The sequence below is a fragment of the Ranitomeya variabilis genome, chromosome 3, assembly GCF_051348905.1.
Source record: "Ranitomeya variabilis isolate aRanVar5 chromosome 3, aRanVar5.hap1, whole genome shotgun sequence".
Lineage (NCBI taxonomy): Eukaryota > Metazoa > Chordata > Amphibia > Anura > Dendrobatidae > Ranitomeya > Ranitomeya variabilis.
In genome coordinates this window covers 676,113,952-676,135,477 of record NC_135234.1, presented here as the reverse complement: position 1 = coordinate 676,135,477, position 21,526 = coordinate 676,113,952, and the positions used below count along the sequence as shown (strand labels likewise).

General features: G+C 48.1%; 1 protein-coding gene across 4 annotated transcripts in view; it reads right to left on the bottom strand.

The window, feature by feature from the left end:
- LOC143816956 (cyclic AMP-dependent transcription factor ATF-7-like) overlaps nucleotides 1-21,055 on the bottom strand; it is a 112,190-nt gene extending 91,135 nt beyond the window's left edge. For 3 of the 4 annotated variants that reach the window (XR_013224032.1, XM_077297962.1, XM_077297965.1), the window contains exon 1: nucleotides 20,917-21,055. The gene's annotated coding sequence lies outside the window, so the exon portion shown is untranslated. Of the gene's footprint in view, nucleotides 1-20,734; nucleotides 20,874-20,916 lie in introns of those variants that run through there. The other variant, XM_077297963.1, reaches the window with a different exon arrangement.
- Between the last annotated feature and the right edge of the window lie 471 nt (nucleotides 21,056-21,526).

Sequence of the window (21,526 nt, the reverse complement as noted above, 5' to 3'; positions counted from 1 at the left end):
GACAGACAGGGAAGCAGTAAGACTTGACTCTACTTCATGTGAAAACTGTCTAAAAGAAGAATTTAAAATAAAGCAGCTATGATGAACAGTAGCATGTGGCACTACATAGATCACAAAAAAACAGACTTTTTCATATCAACTTTTTACTTGAAGTAGAATGAAACAAGTTTGTGGAAGTCAACATTTTACTCATCAAACGCAAAGTACACTCGGGGGATCATCAAGGAATGTTATCACACCGCGTATAGAGCGAACTGCTCTGGGATTGCTGGACAACGTCAGAGAAAAAGAAGAGAAATACAGTCTTTCATTGAGTTTCTCAATGAGGAAATAAGCAATTTCTTATTAAAATAAATGCACATTCAGAGAAAAAAAATTATAAATTTTGAGATCATTAAAAAGTAATAACCCAGCAATGGTATGTCTTTGAATCTAGGGCGAGGAATAAAAACGCAATTACTTAACATATCACAGATCACTAAGTGCTGCCACCAACAGTAGTAACTCCGGCCCAGACCTCGCTGCAGGACGCACATAGTAACTCCGGCCCAGACCTCACTGCATGACGCACATAGTAACTCCGGCCCAGACCTCGCTGCAGGACGCACATAGTAACTCCGGCCCAAACCTCACTGCAGGACGCACATAGTAACTCCGGCCCAAACCTCACTGCAGGATGCACATAGTAACTCCGGCTCAGACCTCGCTGCAGGACGCACATAGTAACTCCAGCCCAGACCTCGCTGCAGGACGCACATAGTAACTCCAGCCCAGACCTCGCTGCAGGACGCACATAGTAACTCCGGCCCAAACCTCACTGCAGGACGCACATAGTAACTCCGGCCCAGGCCTCACTGCAGGACGCACATAGTAACTCCGGCCCAGGCCTCACTGCAGGACGCACATAGTAACTCCAGCCCAGACCTCGCTGCAGGACGCACATAGTAACTCCAGCCCAGACCTCGCTGCAGGACGCACATAGTAACTCCGGCCCAGGCCTCACTGCAGGACGCACATAGTAACTCCGGCCCAGGCCTCACTGCAGGACGCACATAGTAACTCCGGCCCAGGCCTCACTGCAGGACGCACATAGTAACTCCAGCCCGGACCTCGCTGCAGGACGCACATAGTAACTCCGGCCCAGACCTCGCTGCAGGACGCACATAGTAACTCCAGCCCAGACCTCACTGCAGGACGCACATAGTAACTCCGGCCCAGACCTCGCTGCAGGACGCAAACAGTAACTCCAGCCCAGACCTCACTGCAGGAAGCACATAGTAACTCCGGCCCGGGCCTCGCTGCAGGACACACATAGTAACTCCGGCCCAAACCTCACTGCAGGACGCACATAGTAACTCCGGCCCGGGTCTCGCTGCAGGGAGCACATAGTAACTCCGGCCAGGGCCTCACTGCAGGACGCACATAGTAACTCCGGCCCGGGCCTCGCTTCAGGACATAGCAACTCCGGCTCAGACCACGCTGCAGGACGCACATAGTAACTCCGGCCCGGGCCTCGCTGCAGGGAGCACATAGTAACTCCGGCCCGGACCTCACTGCAGGACGCACATAGTAACTCCGGTCCGGGCCTCGCTGCAGGACGCACATAGTAACTCCGGCCCAGACCTCACTGCAGGACGCACATACACTGTGTTCCAAATTATTATGCAAATAATATTTCCTCATATTTTCTCTAAATTACCTATCTGAATTGCAGTCATTGTTATTTTCCAGTCATATACTATTCTAGTATAATTGCAATGTTTTGGAACAAACTGCCTATGAAAACAGTATCTTTTTAAAAAAATTAAACACTCAAATGCAGGTTCCAAATTATTATGCACAGCAGAGTTTTCAACCTTTTTTTTTTTTTTAATTTTGAACAAAAAAGTGGTCAATTGTGAAGTTATAAGCATCAGCTTATTACAAAATGAAATCAAACAGTTTTCAAGTGAAAACTTTATTCTAGGTGATGTTACATTTGCACATAGGACCCCTTGTTCGAAAGAAGCTTCTGAACTCTCTCGTCCATTGAATTTGTCAGTTTTTGGATGGTTTCTGCTTCAATTGTTTTGCATGTGGACAGAATACCCTCCCAGAGCTGTTGCTTAGATGTGAACTGCCTCCCGCCATCATAGACACTCATTTTGATGATGCTCCAGAGGTTCTCAATGGGGTTGAGGTCAGGGGAAGATGGTGGCCACACCATAAGTTTGTCCTCTTTTATGCCCATAGCAGCCAGAGATGCAGATGTGTTTTTTGCAGCATGAGATGGTGCATTATCATGCATGAAAATGATCTTGCTGCGGAAAGCACGGTTCTTCCTCTTGAACCATGGCAGGAAGTGTTGTTTTAGAAACTCCACATAGATTATGGAGTTCATCTTTACCCCTTCAGGGATCATAAAGGGGCCGACAATCTCTCTCCCAATGATTCCAGCCCAAAACATTACTCCACCTCCTCCTTGTTGGCGCCTTAGCCGTGTTTTCATGGGGTGTCCATCAACCAGCCATCCTCCACTCCATCCTTCTGGACCATCGAGCGTTGCATGGCACTCATCGGTGAACAAAACAGTTTGGAAGTCAGTCTTCATGTATCGTTTGGCCCACTGGAGCCATTTCTGCTTGTGTGCAGTGGATAGAGGTGGTCGACAGGATGGCTTACGCACAGCTACAAACCTCTGAAGGACCCTGCATCTTGTTGTTCTGGGGACGTTGGAGGCACCAGCAGCTTCAAAAACTTGTCTGCTGCTATGACAAGGCAATTTTGCAGCTGCTCTTTTAACCTTACGCAATTGCCTGTTGGAAAGAGTCCTCAATTTTTCCTTATCAGCACGCACACGTGTGTGCTGGGAATCAGCTACATACTTCTTGATTGTGCGATGATCACGATGAAGTGTCTTGGCAATGTTGATTGTAGTCATGCCTTGACCTAAATACTCCACAATTTGTTGCTTCTCAGCAGCCGACACATCCTTTTTCTTTCCCATTATGGCAAAAAATGTAGGCTGCTTAATAATGTGGAACAGCCTTCTTAAGTCTTGCCTTTATTTGGACACACCTGCCAAACTAATTTGCACAGGTATCTGCAATTGCTTTCAGTGATATAAAGAGCCCTGACACACATCACCATCAATGAGTTTAACCCCTTAGTGACGGAGCCAAATTTTTGAAATCTGATCAATTTCACTTTATGTGGTAATAACTCTGGAATGATTCAACATATCCCAGTGATTTTGAGATTGTTTTTTCATGACACATTATACTTTATGATAATGGTAAATTTAGGTCAATATGTTTTTTGTTTATTTATAAAAAATATCAGAAATTTGAGAAAAATGTTAAAAAATTAGCAATTTTCTAACTTTGAATGATTATCCCTTTAATCCAGATAGTCATACCATAGAAAACCATTAATAAATAACATTTCCCACATGTCTGCTTTACATCAGGACCATTTGTAAAATGTTCTTTTATTTTGTTAGTATTTTAGGAGGTTTAAAAATGTAGCAGTAATTTTTCATTTTTTCAAGGAAATGTACAAAATTTATTTTTTAGGGACCTATCCATGTTTGAAGTGACTTTAGGGGTCCTATATATTGGAAACCCCCAATAGTGATACCATTTTAAAAACAGCACCCCCTGACATATTGAAAACTGCTGTCAGGTTGTTAATTAACCCTTCAGTTGCTTTTCAGGAATTAATGCAAATTGACATAACAGAAATGAAAATGTGTATTTTTACCACCTAAATGTCTCTAACTTCTGAACAGGTTACAACAGCTGTCAGACTCTAAGGCCACTATTTGGTCATGAATAGCCATGGCAAGCATCAGGACCACACAATCATGATCCGAGAGCACCAATTGGGATAAAGAGGAAGTCCCCACACTCTGTTAACCATTTATAATGATGTAGTCATTATTGACAGCAGCATCTAAGGGGTTAAACAGATTTTTAAGGTGCAAACACTGATTGTGGCCGATGCAGCAAGTTGTCAGCTATAGTGTACAGCCAACAGCTGCTGGATTGTCACCTGTGTGGGGAGGCTATTCTCTTATATCTCAGGTCAGTTAAAAGACGTATTGGCTGTCATTAAGGGGTTAAATAAGTAACAGAAAAATTCTAACCTTATCACTCCTAAACTCTTTGTGCATAATAATTTGGAACAGTGTAGTAACTCCGGCCCGGACCTCACTGCAGGAAGCACATAGTAACTCCGGCCCAAACCTCACTGCAGGACGCACATAGTAACTCCGGCCCAGGCCTCACTGCAGGACGCACATAGTAACTCCGGCCCAGGCCTCACTGCAGGACGCACATAGTGACTGCGGCCCAGACCTCACTGCAGGACGCACATAGTAACTCCGGCCCAGACCTCACTGCAGGACGCACATAGTAACTCCGGCCCAGACCTCACTGCAGGACGCACATAGTAACTCCGGCCCAGACCTCACTGCAGGACGCACATAGTAACTCCGGCCCAGACCTCACTGCAGGACGCACATAGTAACTCCGGCCCAAACCTCACTGCAGGACGCACATAGTAACTCCGGCCAAAACCTCACTGCAGGACGCACATAGTAACTCCAGCCAAAACCTCACTGCAGGACGCACATAGTAACTCCGGCCAAAACCTCACTGAAGGACGCACATAGAAACTCCGGCCCGGGCCTTGCTGCAGGGAGCACATAGAAACTCCGGCCCGGGCTTCGTTGCAGGACACATAGTAACTCCGGCCCGGGCCTCGCTGCAGGACACATAGTAACTCCGGCTCAGACCTCGCTGCAGGACGCACATAGTAACTCCAGCCCAAATCTCGCTGCAGGGAGCACATAGTAACTCCGGCCCGGACCTCACTGCAGGACGCACATAGTAATTCCGGCCCGGACCTCACTGCAGGACGCACATAGTAACTCCGGCCCGGACCTCACTGCAGGACGCACATAGTAACTCCGGCCCAAACCTCACTGCAGGACGCACATAGTAACTCCGGCCCAAACCTCGCTGCAGGGAGCACATAGTACCTCCGGCCCGGGCCTCGCTGCAGGGAGCACATAGTAACTCCGGCCAGGGCCTCACTGCAGGACGCACATAGTAACTCCGGCCCGGGCATCGCTGCAGGACGCACATAGTAACTCAGACCCAGACCTCACTGCAGGACGCACATAGTAACTCCGGCTCGGGCCTCACTGCAGGGAGCACATAGTAACTCCAGCCCAGGTCTCGCTGCAGGACACACATAGTAACTCCGGCCCAGACCTCGCTGCAGGACGCACATAGTAACTCCGGCCCAAACCTCACTGCAGGACGCACATAGTAACTCCGGCCCAAACCTCGCTGCAGTGAGCACATAGTAACTCCGGCTCGGGCCTCACTGCAGGGAGCACATAGTAACTCCAGCCCAGGTCTCGCTGCAGGACACACATAGTAACTCCGGCCCAGACCTCACTGCAGGGAGCACATAGTAACTCCGGCCCAGACCTCACTGCAGGACGCACATAGTGACTCCGGCCCAGACCTCACTGCAGGAAGCACATAGTGACTCCGGCCCAGGCCTCGCTGCAGGACATACATAGTAACTTCCGCCCAGGTCTCGCTGCAGGACACACATATTAACTCCGGCCCAGACCTCACTGCAGGACGCACATAGTAACTCAGGCCCAGACCTCACTGCAGGACGCACATAGTGACTCCGGCCCAGGCCTCGCTGCAGGACGCACATAGTAACTCCAGCCCGGGCCTTGCTGCAGAACGCACATAGTAACTCCGGCCCAGACCTCACTGCAGGACGCACATAGTGACTCCGGCCCAGACCTCACTGCAGGACGCACATAGTAACCCCAGGCCTCGCTGCAGGACATACATAGTAACCCGCCCAGGTCTCGCTGCAGGACACACATATTAACTCCGGCCCAGACCTCACTGCAGGACGCACATAGTAACTCCGGCCCAAACCTCACTGCAGGACGCACATAGTAACTCCGGCCCAAACCTCGCTGCAGGGAGCACATAGTAACTCCGGCCCGGGCCTCGCTGCAGGGAGCACATAGTAACTCCGGCCAGGGCCTCACTGCAGGACGCACATAGTAACTCTGGCCAGGGCCTCACTGCAGGACGCACATAGTAACTCAGGCCCAGACCTCACTGCAGGATGCACATAGTAACTCTGGCTCGGGCCTCACTGCAGGGAGCACATAGTAACTCCAGCCCAGGTCTCACTGCAGGACACACATAGTAACTCCGGCCCAGACCTCGCTGCAGGACGCACATAGTAACTCCGTCCCAAACCTCACTGCAGGACACACATAGTAACCCCAGGCCTCACTGCAGGACATACATAGTATCTTCCGCCCAGGTCTCGCTGCAGGACACACATAGTAACTCCGGCCCAGACCTCACTGCAGGACGCACATAGTAACTCCGGCCCAAACCTCACTGCAGGACGCACATAGTAACTCAGGCCCAGACCTCACTGCAGGATGCACATAGTGACTCCGGCCCAGACCTCACGGCAGGACGCACATAGTGACTCCGGCCCAGGCCTCGCTGCAGGATGCACATAGTGACTCCGGCCCAGACCTCACTGCAGGACGCACATAGTGACTCCAGCCCAGACCTCACTGCAGGACGCACATAGTAACCCCGGGCCTTGCTGCAGGACATACATAGTAACTTCCGCTCAGGTCTCGCTGCAGGACGCACATAGTAACTCTGGCCCGGGCCTCACTCCAGGACGCACGTAGTAACTCCAGTCCGGGCCTCGCTGCAGGGAGCACATAGTAACTCCGGCCCAGGCCTCGCTGCAGGGAGCACATAGTAACTCCGGCCCGGGCCTCATTGCAGGAAGCACAGAGTAACTCCGGCCCGGTAAATAAAAACGGATCCAGCAAAAAAACGGATCTGGCGCATCAGTTTTTCACAATTTGCACCGGATCCGTTTTTTTTTTTTCTAATTCGCCGGATTATGCCTGAAAGCAAAAAACTGACGTGTGAAAGTAGCCTAAATCCAATACAATTACTTCAATGCATTTTCCTCAACCCTGTCCACATCCATCAGGAAGAGAAAAAAATAAAAAAATCATTAACAGTCTCTTGGCCACAACATGGCAGAAGCAATCTGCCAGAATAAATTGCATGTTATTTAAAGCATGTTAACAGCTTTTTGGGGGTGGATTTTTCTATTACTTGTTTTAACCACTTGACTGTTTCAGAACCATGAAGTGGAGAAAAGAAGAAACAAAAGACTGAACACATGCACAGCATTGTCATTTTTACATTGCTGTGGGGTATGTTCACTTTTTTTGCGATGGTTTCGCAACACTTTTTCAGGCTAGTTCCAGGAGGAATCCATCTGAAAAAGACAGTGTGCGCATATCTGTATTCTTCCTGGAAAGCTGCAGGATAAGGGTAAGTTCAGATGAACGTATTTTTGGCTCACGTACAGCAGTGTTTCCCAAACTCCAGTCCTCACGGACCCAAACAGGTCATGTTTTCAGGATTTCCTTAGTATTGCACAGGTGATGGAAGTATCAGGAGTTCTCTGTTGGGGTCCGTGAGGACTGGAGTTTGGGAAATACTCATGTACAGTTTTTGTGGAAGAATTATCCAAACGGATCCAATGTTAGCCTATGTGTTAGTTCACACGGGCAGTTTTTACAGCAAGTCCGTGCTCTAGTCTGGTCTGATTAATGGATAAGATGGCAGATATTTACATGTGATGCGGATGAGACTGGTTCGATAAATTGCGTGGATCATGTGAATAGCCTAAACCACAGTGAATGGCCGTAATCCTCGTGGGTTTTGGGGGTAAAACAACTGCTTTGCTGAACAGGTTACTTTGGCAGCTATTGAACTGTCAACTTTGTGAATCTATGAAAAATAAGCATATTTGGCATTATTAGATCGTTATTAATTATTTCGCTTACACGGTACATGACATAGGCAAAAAAACTCAAAAATGTGTAAAAAAAACCAAACTTTTTTTAAAAAAACAAAAACAAGACCATAATTTTGGAATTGCCATAAATGTATTGAACCACAGAATCAAGTATCAGGTTTCTTAGGCTACTTTCACACTTCCGTCGGCACGGGCCCGTCGCAATGTGTGTGACCGACGTACCGACGGACGTTGTGAAATAACTGCAAGACGTGGGCAGTTTTTCAACGCATCCGCTGCCCATTCTGCAGTCCGGGGAGGAGGGGGCGAAGTTTCGGCAGCACATGTGCGGTCGAAAATGGTGGAAACGTCGCACACAAAAAAGTTACATTGAACTTTTTTTTGTGCGTCGCGTCCACCAAAACACGACGGATCCGTCGCACGACGGATGCGACGTGTGCCCATCCGTCACGATCCATTGCTAATACAAGTGTATGGGCAAAAAACGCATGCTGCAAGCACATTTGCAGGATCCGTTTTTTGCCCATAACGACGGATTGCGACGGAGGACAAAAGACGGAAGTGTGAAAGTAGCCTTACAAAGCAAAAAATGCTGTAAAATTGAAACCCTAAAAAACAATGGTGGATTTTCTTCTCTCACCACTTCACTGCCGGTAACGAGTCCTTTTCTAGGTCATAATACAAAGTGGCCGTATACGATTACATTTTGGCCAAAATAACAGATTTTGGTGAGATCAGCTGACAATCTTATGTACGTATCGGCTCCTGATGTAGTGGTGGAAATGGATGGGGCATCTTAGATTTCATCATGCCTGACCTTCTGTTTGATTGAGAGAAGTTGCCAAACTGAACACAACAGTCAGCCGATAACCATTGAGCTGGGGCATCAGTCAATAAGCTGCAGTTGGTGCTATTACTGTCATAAGCCCAGCTGTCAAATACTGTAGATGCAATTTTGCCCCTTTTCTTAATTTGGGAACCCTTCCTCAACATGCCTATATGGAGAAATCATGCTGCAGTATCTATAGTGATATCGCACGCAGAAGGAGAGGAGCTCTGCTTTATACTCCAGATTAGCTCTGTGCACTATTGCCTCACTTCCTATGGCAGAAGCCACGGCAGGTTAATCACTTGGCCACCAGTTTACGTATTGTCTAACAATACCTGGCACTTGTCCTGATAACGTTTAGAAGTGGAGAGGAGTAGCATCCCTCTGCCCCGATGCGCGTTTCACCCAGCTTTTTCGGTATATACCTACTTTTATTCCTTATACCATTATATATTATCTCTTACCTTTCATACATTGGAATTCCTCCCTAGGTGAATACTTTGTCAGAAACCCAAGGCACTTACATGCTGCAGTATACATGTGGCAGTACATAATCCTGCTCATAAGGGTCATTCCATGGTAGCTTACGTTACAACACAATATAGTAACTTACGTTACAAAGATGATGGTAACTTACCTTACAATAAGTTTAAGCCAATGGATGGTAACATATTGTAACGTAAGTTACCATCAGCTTAGTAACGAAAGTTACTATACTGTGCGGTAACATAAGTTATCTATATTTCTTGTAATTAAAACTGTTGCTTTCAACTTGAGAGGTTAAAATACATTTTTTTTAAGTTTCTGGGACTATGGTGTTTTAATACAATATAAATAGTGCTTCTCCCCTGTTTACCAGAACAGAAAACTTGGCAGACTCATGAAGGATAATTGCCTTTCTTTTTTTGTAACGTAAGTTACCAAGTAATAACACAGTATTTTGTATTTAATTTTATTGTGTTGGAATCTATTGAGAATAGTTTAATGTACAATATACATTTACTCCTTTTTGTGCCTGCCTTCAAAGAACAGTCTGTAGCCAGTTTTTGGCTTGTGAATGTAACGAAAGTTACCATGGAATGATGCATAAGGAAGATAACACAAAGCCCTCCGTAAGCTGCATGGTACATGCAAATTAATCTGAGCCCTTGTTGACCCATAATAGAATGTCGTACCTTTGTCATGCAGCTTGTATGTAATATAATACAGAGCCCTTAATATGCTGCATCTCAAGTGTTAACCAGATTCACAGTTTACCTATAACACAACTAAGAGCCATTGTCATGCTGCATGTTATATGCTTAAATACAGTCACTCCTAATAGTGCTTAAGTGCTTTGCATCTAATCACCTTAAATAATGATAATATCCTGTTATTGCAGTTATTATAGGAAAGGATAATACAAAGCTCTTGCATAAAACCAGTAAGACAGTATTTGGTACTCCTGCACTTTACAAGCATTGCACTTTGTAAGGCTGCTTTCAGCACTGCATAATTGAGCTCTTAAATTAGAGGAAATTATATGTCAATGAAGAATCCTCTTAACATATAGCAGGACTTTTTTCTGCCAAAGACATTACTTTCTCTTTCTGTGGTAGCAGGATTTACTGGAGTATTGCTTTACATTACCATCATATGCTCAATACAATACTGTACCCTATGGGTATGTGCACACGTTCAGGTTTTTTCACTTTTTTTCACGATAAAAATGCTATAGAAAACACATACATATGCATCCTATCATTTAGAATGCATTCTGCAATTTTTGTGCACATGATGCGTTTTTTTCCGCGAAAAAAATGCATCGCGGTAAAAAAAGCAGCATGTTCATTAATTTTGCGGTTTTTTCGCGTTTTTCCCGCCATATAATGCATTGGGGGAAAAACGCGAAAAAAAACATGCAAAACACGCATAAAAAAACGCGAAAAAAAACGCATGCGGATTTCTGGCAGAAATGTCCGGTTTTTGTCAGGATATTTCTGCAAGAAATCCTGACGTGTGCACATACCCTAAAAATTCTGCAGTCCTAGTAGGAGAGCGCATTGATATTTTCACATAACTTGGCTGTCCCGTTACTTACATTGTCCCTCCATTTCAGAATTGTTTTTTGAACTTTTATTGTTTTTAATTTTATTCTAATAAAGAAATGCATTTTAATTACTGTTCGCACCTCTTTGGTGTTATTGGGCTAACCACAGCTCACCCTTGGAGTTGCTATGTTCAGTTATCAAGTGCCAACCTCCTACATGCTCTACAACATAGTAGGATCTTAGCGATAATTCGTGATGAGCAAATATACTCGTTACTCGAGATTTCTCGAGCATGCTCAGGGGCCCTCCGAGTATTTTTTAGTGCTCAGAAATTTAGTTTTTCTTGCCGCAGCTGAATGATTTACATCTGTTAGCCAAGTACATGTGGGGGTTGCCTGGTACCTAGGGAATCCCCACATGTACTTATGCTGGCTAACAGATGTAAATCATTCAGCTGCGGCAAGAAAAAATAAAACTCCGAGCACTAAAAAATACTCGGAGGACACCCGAGCGTGCTCAAGAAATCTCGAGTAAAGAGTATATTCGCTCATCACTAGCGATAATCAGAGGCCATGTGAAGTCCACAACACACGGAATAGTCATGGGTGTCCCGACCTGAACTTTGCAGACTCACTTATGAGTATGATGAGGCTGTCGACTTCGGGTCAGACATACATGAGGCCGTCTAGTTCAGGCCAGGAGATGAGTCCGGTCTGTGCATCGGGGACAGTTCTCAGACAGCGAAACAAGGACGTGTGAATCTATCCTCATGGTAGGTTCCCAGTATATGCAGCAGATTTGTGAACAAACAAAAAAAATCTACTAAATATTATAGGTCGAGTAGTGAAGGACGATTCACATAATCCTGTGCACACGCAATTTTCCCAAAAGTCTACAACAGGTTCCCTTTCAGAAGCACGACAGTGCATATAGTAAGGGCATGATCACACGTAGCGGCATTGCTTTTTTTTTCCTGTCATGCCCAATACCGCACTTTACAGCAACATGTATAAGATTTTTGTAACCTCAGGCACGTATTTTTTTCCCCATGCAGTTTTTAACCTGTGGTGTGTTTGTTTCAAAATGTAACATGTCACTTCTTTCAATGTTTTTGCAGCAATTTTTATCCATTAAAATCAATGATATAAAGAAAAAGTATATAAAAAAAACACGCATAAAAATAAGCATAACACACACACAGCTTCTTTATGAAAACACTCATGCAGAAAAATCCATACCACAAACGCTACATGTGAACGTACCCTAATAGCTCCCGTTCATCGTTTTACAGATTTCTCGTCCGTTATGGTGGTCCATTTCCCATCAAGGAAAAGCTTGGGCAGGTTGGCTCTCTGTTCTGACCGATGTTTTGTATAATTATGTTGTTTTAGAGCCATGAACGGTTGGATGACTGACGACAATAGTTACATCCACAAACAGTTTTTACCCATCATGAAAAAATGAACCTGACAACTGGGAAGAAAATGTAGTCCCATGGCACACAAAGGAAGGGATTACCAGCCGCAGCCCTGAATACCCCATTATTGAAGTCGGCTTCAAAGCATCTTTGTCAGAGCTGAATGCTCTTGAAGAACACAGTCTGAGTAACCAGTGGAGCCGGCTTGTTCTTCACTTCTGCGCGGCAACAATGAAGGACCTCAGAAGTGACAGACTGCAGGCATGGGACACAAGTAGTCATATAAGGCAAGGGAAAGATCTAACACGCCGATGTATAAGAACCCTCTAGAAATTACGGGGAACAGCTTAATGCATCCACTAGTGTAAGGTCACAATAAATCAGAATATGGAACAGAAGATCTGACGAAATCAGCATGTGGCCACATCCCAGTAACTCTGCACTCCGGGGTGGAGATTGTCAGAATCCTGGGGACTCATTCATCACTAGAGGAGCCGATAATGAACTTCATGGATAGCCACAGAAAACATACAACTACTTCTGTTTCCCTAAGTAAAATCTTAGGTGTGTTGGGAAGTGAAGCAGGAGCAATGGGAGATAAGATCCTATAATAAAACAATTGTGTCTAGAGAACTATCGCAATTTCATTTTGGGTATTCTGGCCAAAAAATTGCAACCTACTCACTGGATCGGTGATGAAAATGGTTTCAGTCAGGATTTCCAACAACTTGTACCCCAGCAGATTACTAAAACAGGGAACTCTGCCCCACATCAGCAATGTTTCTGGCACTGGAATAGAATTGGGTTATCATGGTCATTTATCAGTGGGAGCCGGAAAAGCTTAAAAAATGAAATTGGACTAAAAATTGCAAAATATATATGGAGCGCCCCCACTGCCGCAGGGCCGAGGGGTACCCGGTACCGGGCCTCTGTGTCTCAGTTCTGGGGTTGTCACGGTGGCTAGGCCCGGTCCGTGGCCCTGCTGAGGGGCGTCCAGTGAAAGTTGAGAATGTGATGATGTTGTGGTGCGGTGCAAGTCGCGGTGAATAACGAGGACACCAGGTTGCCGTCTCTTTACTGAAGGCTTCAGGATCCTCAGTCCGGAATACGGTTAACCAGGCTACCTGAGTCCGGCCGGTCCGATGGCACATCCAGAGTTCCCTTTGCAGGTGGAAATCGGTGCCTACCTTCTAGCGCTTGTGTGTTGTAGTCCTTCCCTGCTGAGCACCACGGGATAGTCCCCACAACTGTTGTGTCTGTTTCTGAAGTTCCCTCACAACTCGATTATGATGTTCTTCTTCGTCCCCCCAGATGATATGGCTAGGACGCACCCGTATGACGGGTAGGCTCGGAGCTCTTCCGGGACCCTAGTGTCGCCCCTCTCCAAATGTTGCCCCCTATGTCTGCTTAGGTGATTTGAGTGAGACAGCCCGCCTATAACTGACTGTCCTGCCGTAGGTTTGAAGTAAGGCCTGGAGCTCAATACTTCCTCGGCGTTTCCGGCCACCGGCTACGCCCCTCAGTAGGATGTTGCCTCGATCTTACAGCACGACTCCTACTGGTAATTCTCCTTGTTGCGTTGATCTCGTTTCTCACTCAGCACAATAAACCTCGCTTCTTGTCCTTTCTTAGGGTACCGCCGCGATGAAGTGCAGGCGCGGTCCCGTAACGTTCTTTCTGTTCACTAGGCCTCTGTCAGGATCCCACCCCTGACAGGGACCCCCCTGAATCTTCCCCTGCAACACCCTCTGCCACAGGATGTTGCCTGGTTCCAACCCAGTCAGCTTCTGACTAACTTTCTATCTAACCCCCAGTTTTACCAGATTGTGAGGAGTGGCCTAATACATAGCACCCTTAGCTCCCCCTGGAGGCCAGACCGTGAAGTGTATTGGTGTCTGTGATACCTGGTCAGGTGAACTCCTTCAGTGCCATCAGACGTACCATAGCCCCCCTTAGCGGCGGAGCAACAGTACTGCAACGACCAGGACTCTGGGGTGCTGCATATATACTTGCTAGTGATGAGCGAGTGTACTCATTTCTCGGGTTTTCCCAAGCATGCCCGGGTGATCTCCGAGTATTTGTGACTGCTCGGAGATTTAGCTATTGTTGCCTCAGCTGGATGATTTACAGCTACTAGCCAGGATGAGTACATGTGGGGGTTGCCTGGTTGCTAGGGAATCCCCACATGTAACCAAGCTGTCTAATACCCGCAAATCATGCAGCTGTGGTGACGAAAACTAAATCTCCGAGCAGTCACAAATACTCGGAGACGACCTGAGCAACGAGTACACTCGCTCATCACTAATACTTGCCTCACCAATGGCCCAGCGCCTTTCCTCCATCTCCACATGCGCTGATGTAACTTTAGTGGCCACAGGAAATGCTGCTGCTGTGTGGACAGACATGAGACAGCCGGAGACCAGAGGCAATCTGTCACCACGTTTTTGCTACCTCATCTGAGAGGAGCATGATGTAGAGACCGAGACTCTGCTTCCAGCAATGTGTCACTTACTGGGCTGCTTGCTGTTATTTGGATTACCATAAATCACTTTTTTCTGTTGCTGGGGATCTTCTCAGTTCATACTGTACACTGTGCATAGGCAGTAATCTACTAGTAGTGGGGGCGGGGTTATACAGAGCTCATAAATATGGTGGACTACATGGAAGCAGGTTAACTAGTTCTATAGTGATAATCTCCTGATGATAAAACAGGTATTTTATTAAAACTACAGCAAGCAGCCCAGTAAGCGACATCACTGGAATCGGGGTCTCTGTTCCTACATTATGCTGCTCCAAGACTGGGCAGAAAAAACTGGTGACAGATTCTCTTTAAATGCTAGAAACTTCAGGTAGATAGATAGATTATATATATATATATATATATATATATATATATATATATATATATATATATATATATATATATATAAAAATTCGGAAATAAATTTCTCCACGACGTGCAGTAGTTTCTTAATCTATATGATGTGATGTGAAGTCAGTTTTTGTTCTCATGTAAACAGACTATGCACAGTTGCTCTTGAAAGCTTGAGAACTTTTCAGAATTTTCCTTATTTCTGCATAAGTTTGACCTAAAATTACATCTCATTTTCACATACTTTTGTCACAGCAATATTAGATAATTCTCTTTTTTTAAAAAAAAAAAAAAAAAAAAAAGAAAAGATAAATGTGAATTTTTTTTTACTTTTCACGCGATGTCAGCACCCCACAGCCAATGTCAGACACCGGGTGCTGCCATGGAGCCTCACCGGTGGACCTGGGAAGGAGAGTACAGAGCAGATGTTTGTTTAATAATAATAGCCTGCAGCTGGGTACGGACATTTACTGAAAGGCAACAACCCCCTTAAGGGCTGTCCCACACATCCAGATAATTCCGGTACCGGAAACAATCGGTACCGGAATTATCCGTGTCCGTGTGCCCCTGCGTTTCTGGTGAACATCAGTGTGGCACACGTGTGCCGCCCGTGTGCCCACTGGGTACCACACGCACCGTGCTGGGTACCACACGTACTACCAGCATCTGGTGCTGAATCCGCAATTCATATGTTCCCTGCAGCAGCGTTTGCTGCAGAGAAAATATGAATAATAGTGTTTAAAATAAAGATTATGTGTCCCCCGCCCTCCCACCCCCTGTGCGCCCCCCCCACCCCCTGTGCGCCCCCCCCCACCCCCGCTGTTCTGAAAATACTCACCCGCTCCCTCATTGGCTGTCAATGCTTCCTGGTCTGGCCCCATCTTCTCCTGTATGCGGTCACGTGGGGCCGCTCATTTACAGTCATGAATAGGCGGCTCCACCCCTATGGGAGGTGGAGCCACATATTCATGACTCTAATCGTCGGCCCCACGTGACCGCATACAGTAGAAGGGGCGGCCAGCACAGAACACTGCGAGGGAGGCGGGTGAGTATTTTCAGAACAGCGGGGGGGGGGCGCACAGGGGGTGGGAGGGCGGCGGACACATAGATCTTTATTTTAAACACTATTATTCATATTTTCTCTGCAGCAAATGCTGCTGCAGGGAACATATGAATCGCGGCTTCAGCACCAGTGGGGGGGACAGCGCTTACTGTAGCGCTGTCTCCTGCACGCCACACGGACTGCACACGGAGAAGGTCCGTGTGTGGTCCGTGTTTTACACGGACCCATTGACTTTAATGGGTCCGTGTAATACGTGCGCTCCCACGAACACTGACATGTCTCCGTGTTTGGCACACGGAGACACAGTCCGCAAAAAATCAATGACATCTGCACAGATGCATTGATTTTTATGGGTCTACGTGTGTCAGTGGCTCCGGTACGTGAGGAAACTGTCACCTCACGTACCGGAGCCACTGACGTGTGAAACCGGCCTCAGCCAGTCAGACTCTGTATCAAAGGGCTCATACTCACTTGCGAGAAACTCAGACGAGTCTCGCACAGCAATACCTGGCACTGCAGCCGGCACTCAGATCGGAGCGTGCGGCCACATAGCAATACATGCAGCCACACGCTCCGCTCCTGAGTGCCGGGTATTGACGTGCAAGACTCATCCGAGTTTCTCGCAAGTGAGTATGAACCCAAATGCACACAGACTGCTAATGTCCTGATTACACAGGGCGATATGCTGCTGAGAACGATTAACTTTTAATCAAGCCAAAAGTTGATTTCACATGACGAACGGGCGGTGTGCTCTTTTGTTGAGTGATTGGCAGCCTGTACTTACTGACTGAATATTGAGGATTTCACGGAATGTTCCCTCCCAATAAGGCTATGTGCACACGTAGGTGGGATGTCTGCGGATTTTTCCGCACCTGTTTTTGTACATTTACGGATTCCTATTATGGAGCAGGTGTAAACCGCAGCGGAATCCGCACAAAGAATTGACACATGCTGCAGAACGTAAACCGCTGCGTTTCCGCGTGTTTTTTTCCGCAGCATGTGCGGATTTTGTTTTCCATAGGTTTACATGGTACTGTAAACTCATGGAAAACAGCTGCAGATCCGCAGCGTCAAAACCGCTGCGGATCTGCAGCAAAATCCACAGCGTGTGCACATACCATAACAATGCGCTGTAAATGCACCTCAACACTATGTTCACACAGGGCAGACAGAATCCGACAGGGCACTGTTCATCCACACACGAGGTCGAAAAGTCTACAGCAAATTGAAAACCTCATCCACACTCTGCAGAAAAAAGTCTGCATGGAAATGTCATGAAGTCATTCAAAAGTGTGCAATGGATGGAGTGAAATCAGCAGAATAGACACAACTTATTTTTTTTTTTAGTTTGGGTATACCCTTAGAGAATCTGGAAGGAAGACCCCCCCAAGGTTCTTGCTTGCAGCAATTCATGGACCACCACAGTTGGGCTACATAAACCTGATAGCCACTACATCCAAACCTGATAGCCACTACATCCAGACCAAACCATGATGAGCAGACTCCTTAGTAATAATGCACCCTTTGGTCACTACAGCAGGGTCTTTACTTATTGCCTTCGTTCAGGTGTCCCCTTGTCAAATACTGCACAGTTCACTTTTAGGACCCCCAATCCAACAGAGTGTAGTCACACCAGACAGAATTGTCACACTGAGCCCGGCTCGTGAAGTCACTACATGTACCAAAAATAATAGGTCACAATGAGGAGCGACAACAGGAGGCATCACTGAGTCATAGCCATGATGAGCACAAAGACCAGCTCCTCTGACAGCTCCGCTGTCCGTGATGGCATGCCCTATTGTAAAGTCATTCAGGGTAAACTGACCATAACTCTGCATTGTGCCGTTCCTCTGTTACGCCTCCGGAAATATATAAATAAATTGACACTTAGGCGTTACCAGCTGGGGGTGCGTCCGTACACACTGACATGGTCCAATCAGTGCCGACAGTTTCGGGCTGTACATGACAAATCCCAGTTATCAATTTTTTCAGACATTTCCAGATGTAAAACCAAAGGACCAGACCAACAAAGTGTCCATGACCAGTTTGTTTAAAAAACTGTGCTTTACTCACCTTCCCCAGGTTCAGCGCTGAGTCTCCGCTGATGCCCGAAAAGTCTGCTATTGTCTGCAGTGCTGACATCACATGGACAGCCAATCAGTGAGCTCAGAGTCTCTGCCCATACAGACAGCATGGGCGACTGAGCTCACTGATTGGCTGCCACACTGCTGATGTGACGTCGGCACTGTAGCCAGGAACAGACGTAGTGGTGGAGACTCAGCGAGGCGAGTAACGTAGTTTAGGTTTTTTCTAAGTAGTGACAATCTCTATAAAAGGGAATCTGTAACAAGGTTTATGCCACCTAATCTGAGAGCAGCCTAATGTAGGGACAGAGACCCTGAATCCAGCGATGTGTCACCTGCTGGGCTGTCTGCTGTAGGTTCGATTATCTACTGCTGATAAAACAGTGATTTTATCACTGGAGGGACCAGTAAATCTGCTGCCATGTCGTCCTCCATATTTGTAAACTCTGTATAATCCTGCCCCCACCACTGATTGGCAGCTTTCTGGGTGCACTGTGCATAAGCAAACAGTTGCCAATCAGTGGTGTGGATGAAGTTATACAGAGCTCATGAATATGGAGGACGACATGGTAGCAGATTTACCAGTCCACCAGTGATAATCTCCTGCTGATAAAACAGCGATTTTTATCAAAACTGCAGTAAGCAATCCAGTAAGTGTCATATCACTATAATCAGGGAATCTGTCTCTACATTATCCGGCTCTCAGATTAGGTGGCAAAAACCTAGTGACAAATTCCCTTTAATGGAAAAATGCAAGTATTTACTACAACATGGTAGAACGGAAAGCACCTTATGAGGTTTCTAACTACAAGAGCAAAATATAAGACCCAAAGCAAATGTTACAAGGGTTACGACAGTGTTCCCCCACTCCAGTCCTCAAGAGCCACCAACAGGTCATGTTTTCAGGATTTCCTTATTTCACAGGTGATGGATTTATTGCCTGTGAAAGTGATACAATTATCACCTGGGCAATACTAAGGAAATCTTGAAAACATGACCTGTTGGTGGCTCTTGAGGACCAGAGTTGGGGAACACTGAGTTACGGGCTCAAGACATTGATGGTTTTTAGTAGGACAAACCATTATTATGGGATCAGGGTATGAAACTGAGGACCCCCACCAATCTACTCTGTATAAAGGGGCTTACACCAGCACTGACCCCTTCAGACACCTCATCGGTAGAGGAAGCCAAAGCCGGACCCTCCTGATCAGATATGGATGGTGTTTCCGAATGATGGGCTCATGTGTCCTCCGGTAAAACATACAATGCCTTCACAATCCTCATGATCTCACACATCCCTAAAAAAGTTACTAAATGTCAAAGCATCTATACACCAGACTGTTAGGAACACCGCATCATCTGTCAGACGGTGGGGAAAACCATGAACGGGCACCACCAACGTGGTAGTGAGCAGAACTACAACACTGCGCAGGAGGGCACAACACACTCAGACGTGGGCAACATATGTCTGGCACAAGGTACTCAACATTGGGCACCCCTGGGCGAGAGCAGACCTCTGGGCCGGCTGCTGGTGGGGAGGAGACATTTGGGACCGACCCACGGTGGGTGGGGCAAGTCACAAGGGAAGAAGAAACTCGGGGCCAGCCCATAGTGGGGAGGACACACTCAGAGTCAAGGGGGCAGTAGACCCCCAGAGTTGGCGGCCGGCAGGGACCAGACAGACACTCGGTATCAGCAGACACTCGTGGGCCAACCCTAGCATGGGGCAGAAGACCCCCGGCCAGCCACTAGAGGGAAGCAGACACTCGGGGATGTGGGGGTAGTAGACCCACGGGGCCAGACCTTAGCAGACACTCGGGGTTCTGGGGCTGGCCGGGGGCGGGGAGCAGACGTTTGGGGTCGTGTGGGCAGTGGACCCCCGCTGACCAGCACATGGCTGGGAGCAGACACTAGGGGTCGTGTGGGCAGAGGACCCCCCAGGCCGGCCCCTGGCGGAGAGCTGACGTTTGGGGTCATGGGGGAGCAGACACTCGGGGTCGTGTGGGCAGAGGACCCCCGGGCCGGCCCCTGGCTGGGAGCAGACACTAGGGGTCGTGTGGGCAGAGGACCCCCAGGCCGGCCCCTGGCGGAGAGCAGACACTCGGGGTCGTGTGGGCAGAGGACCCCCGGGCCGGCCCCTGGCAGAGAGCAGACACTCGGGGTCATGTGGGCAGAGGACCCCCAGGCCGGCCCCTGGCGGAGAGCAGACGTTTGGGGTCATGGGGGAGCAGACACTCGGGGTCGTGTGGGCAGAGGACCCCCGGGCCAGCCCCTGGCTGGGAGCAGACACTAGGGGTCGTGTGGGCAGAGGACCCCCAGGCCGGCCCCTGGCGGAGAGCAGACGTTTGGGGTCATGGGGGAGCAGACACTCGGGGTCGTGTGGGCAGAGGACCCCCGGGCCGGCCCCTGGCGGGGAGCAGGCAGGCACTCGGGGTCGCAGACACTTGGCCGGCAGCGCAGACAGACATGTAGTCTGCTGAGAACACTCTGTCCCGGGCCTCTTTCAGATCCCGCCTCCTGCTGCTTCCTATTGGGTGTCCTACCTGTCACTTGTTCATACTCCGCCTCCTATTGGCTGTGCTCTGCAGCCCTCAGGACGGGGGCGTCTCCCCGGTCTGGGCCTCTCTGAACCTCTGGGGTATTTGGGGCGTTATGTCGGAGAATCCGTACGTGACATGCAGCGTGTGGGCTACGGACGCCTCAGCTCTCGGCAGCGCTCTCTCACCGTGTCAGGTTTCTGTTCCCTCCGAGTCCCGGCCCCGTTCTCCTCCGCCAGCAACCTACAGCAGCGCGGGCGCCCCGATCCTCGACTCTCGCGAGAACAACATGGGCGGGGCAGGCTCCGGCCTCGTGACGTGCAGCACTTCCAGCTGACTGTCAGGGGATGGGGAGGGGCCAGACACTGACATCTAAGGGGGCGGAGCTATGATGACTGACAGGAATGTGAGTGGGTGGAGCCGAGGGACCTGACTGACACCGGAGGCCGTGGTATGTGGGCGGGCTGTCTATGGGAATCTCGGCGTCAATAGATGCAGAGCGCCCTCTGCTGGTCATGTGATATTACTACATGTATGTGCTATGTGTACAAAGTGGAGTTCTGCTGCTGAGACGACAGATTAGGAGACCCCCATCTGTGAGATAGGAGAGGGGGCTCCGGCTGTGGAGTGCGCCCCCACAGGATGACGCCCTCACAGCAGCTTCCCTCACCTGGCCTGCAGCCTGCCCCTCAGTCATGTGACGGAAGACTGTCACATGACCTGGCGGGCCTCCTGATTTGGGGCAGGAGCTGTTCCTTCTTGTGCGCCTCTGACTCCTGAGGAAACAGATGCGGCTGA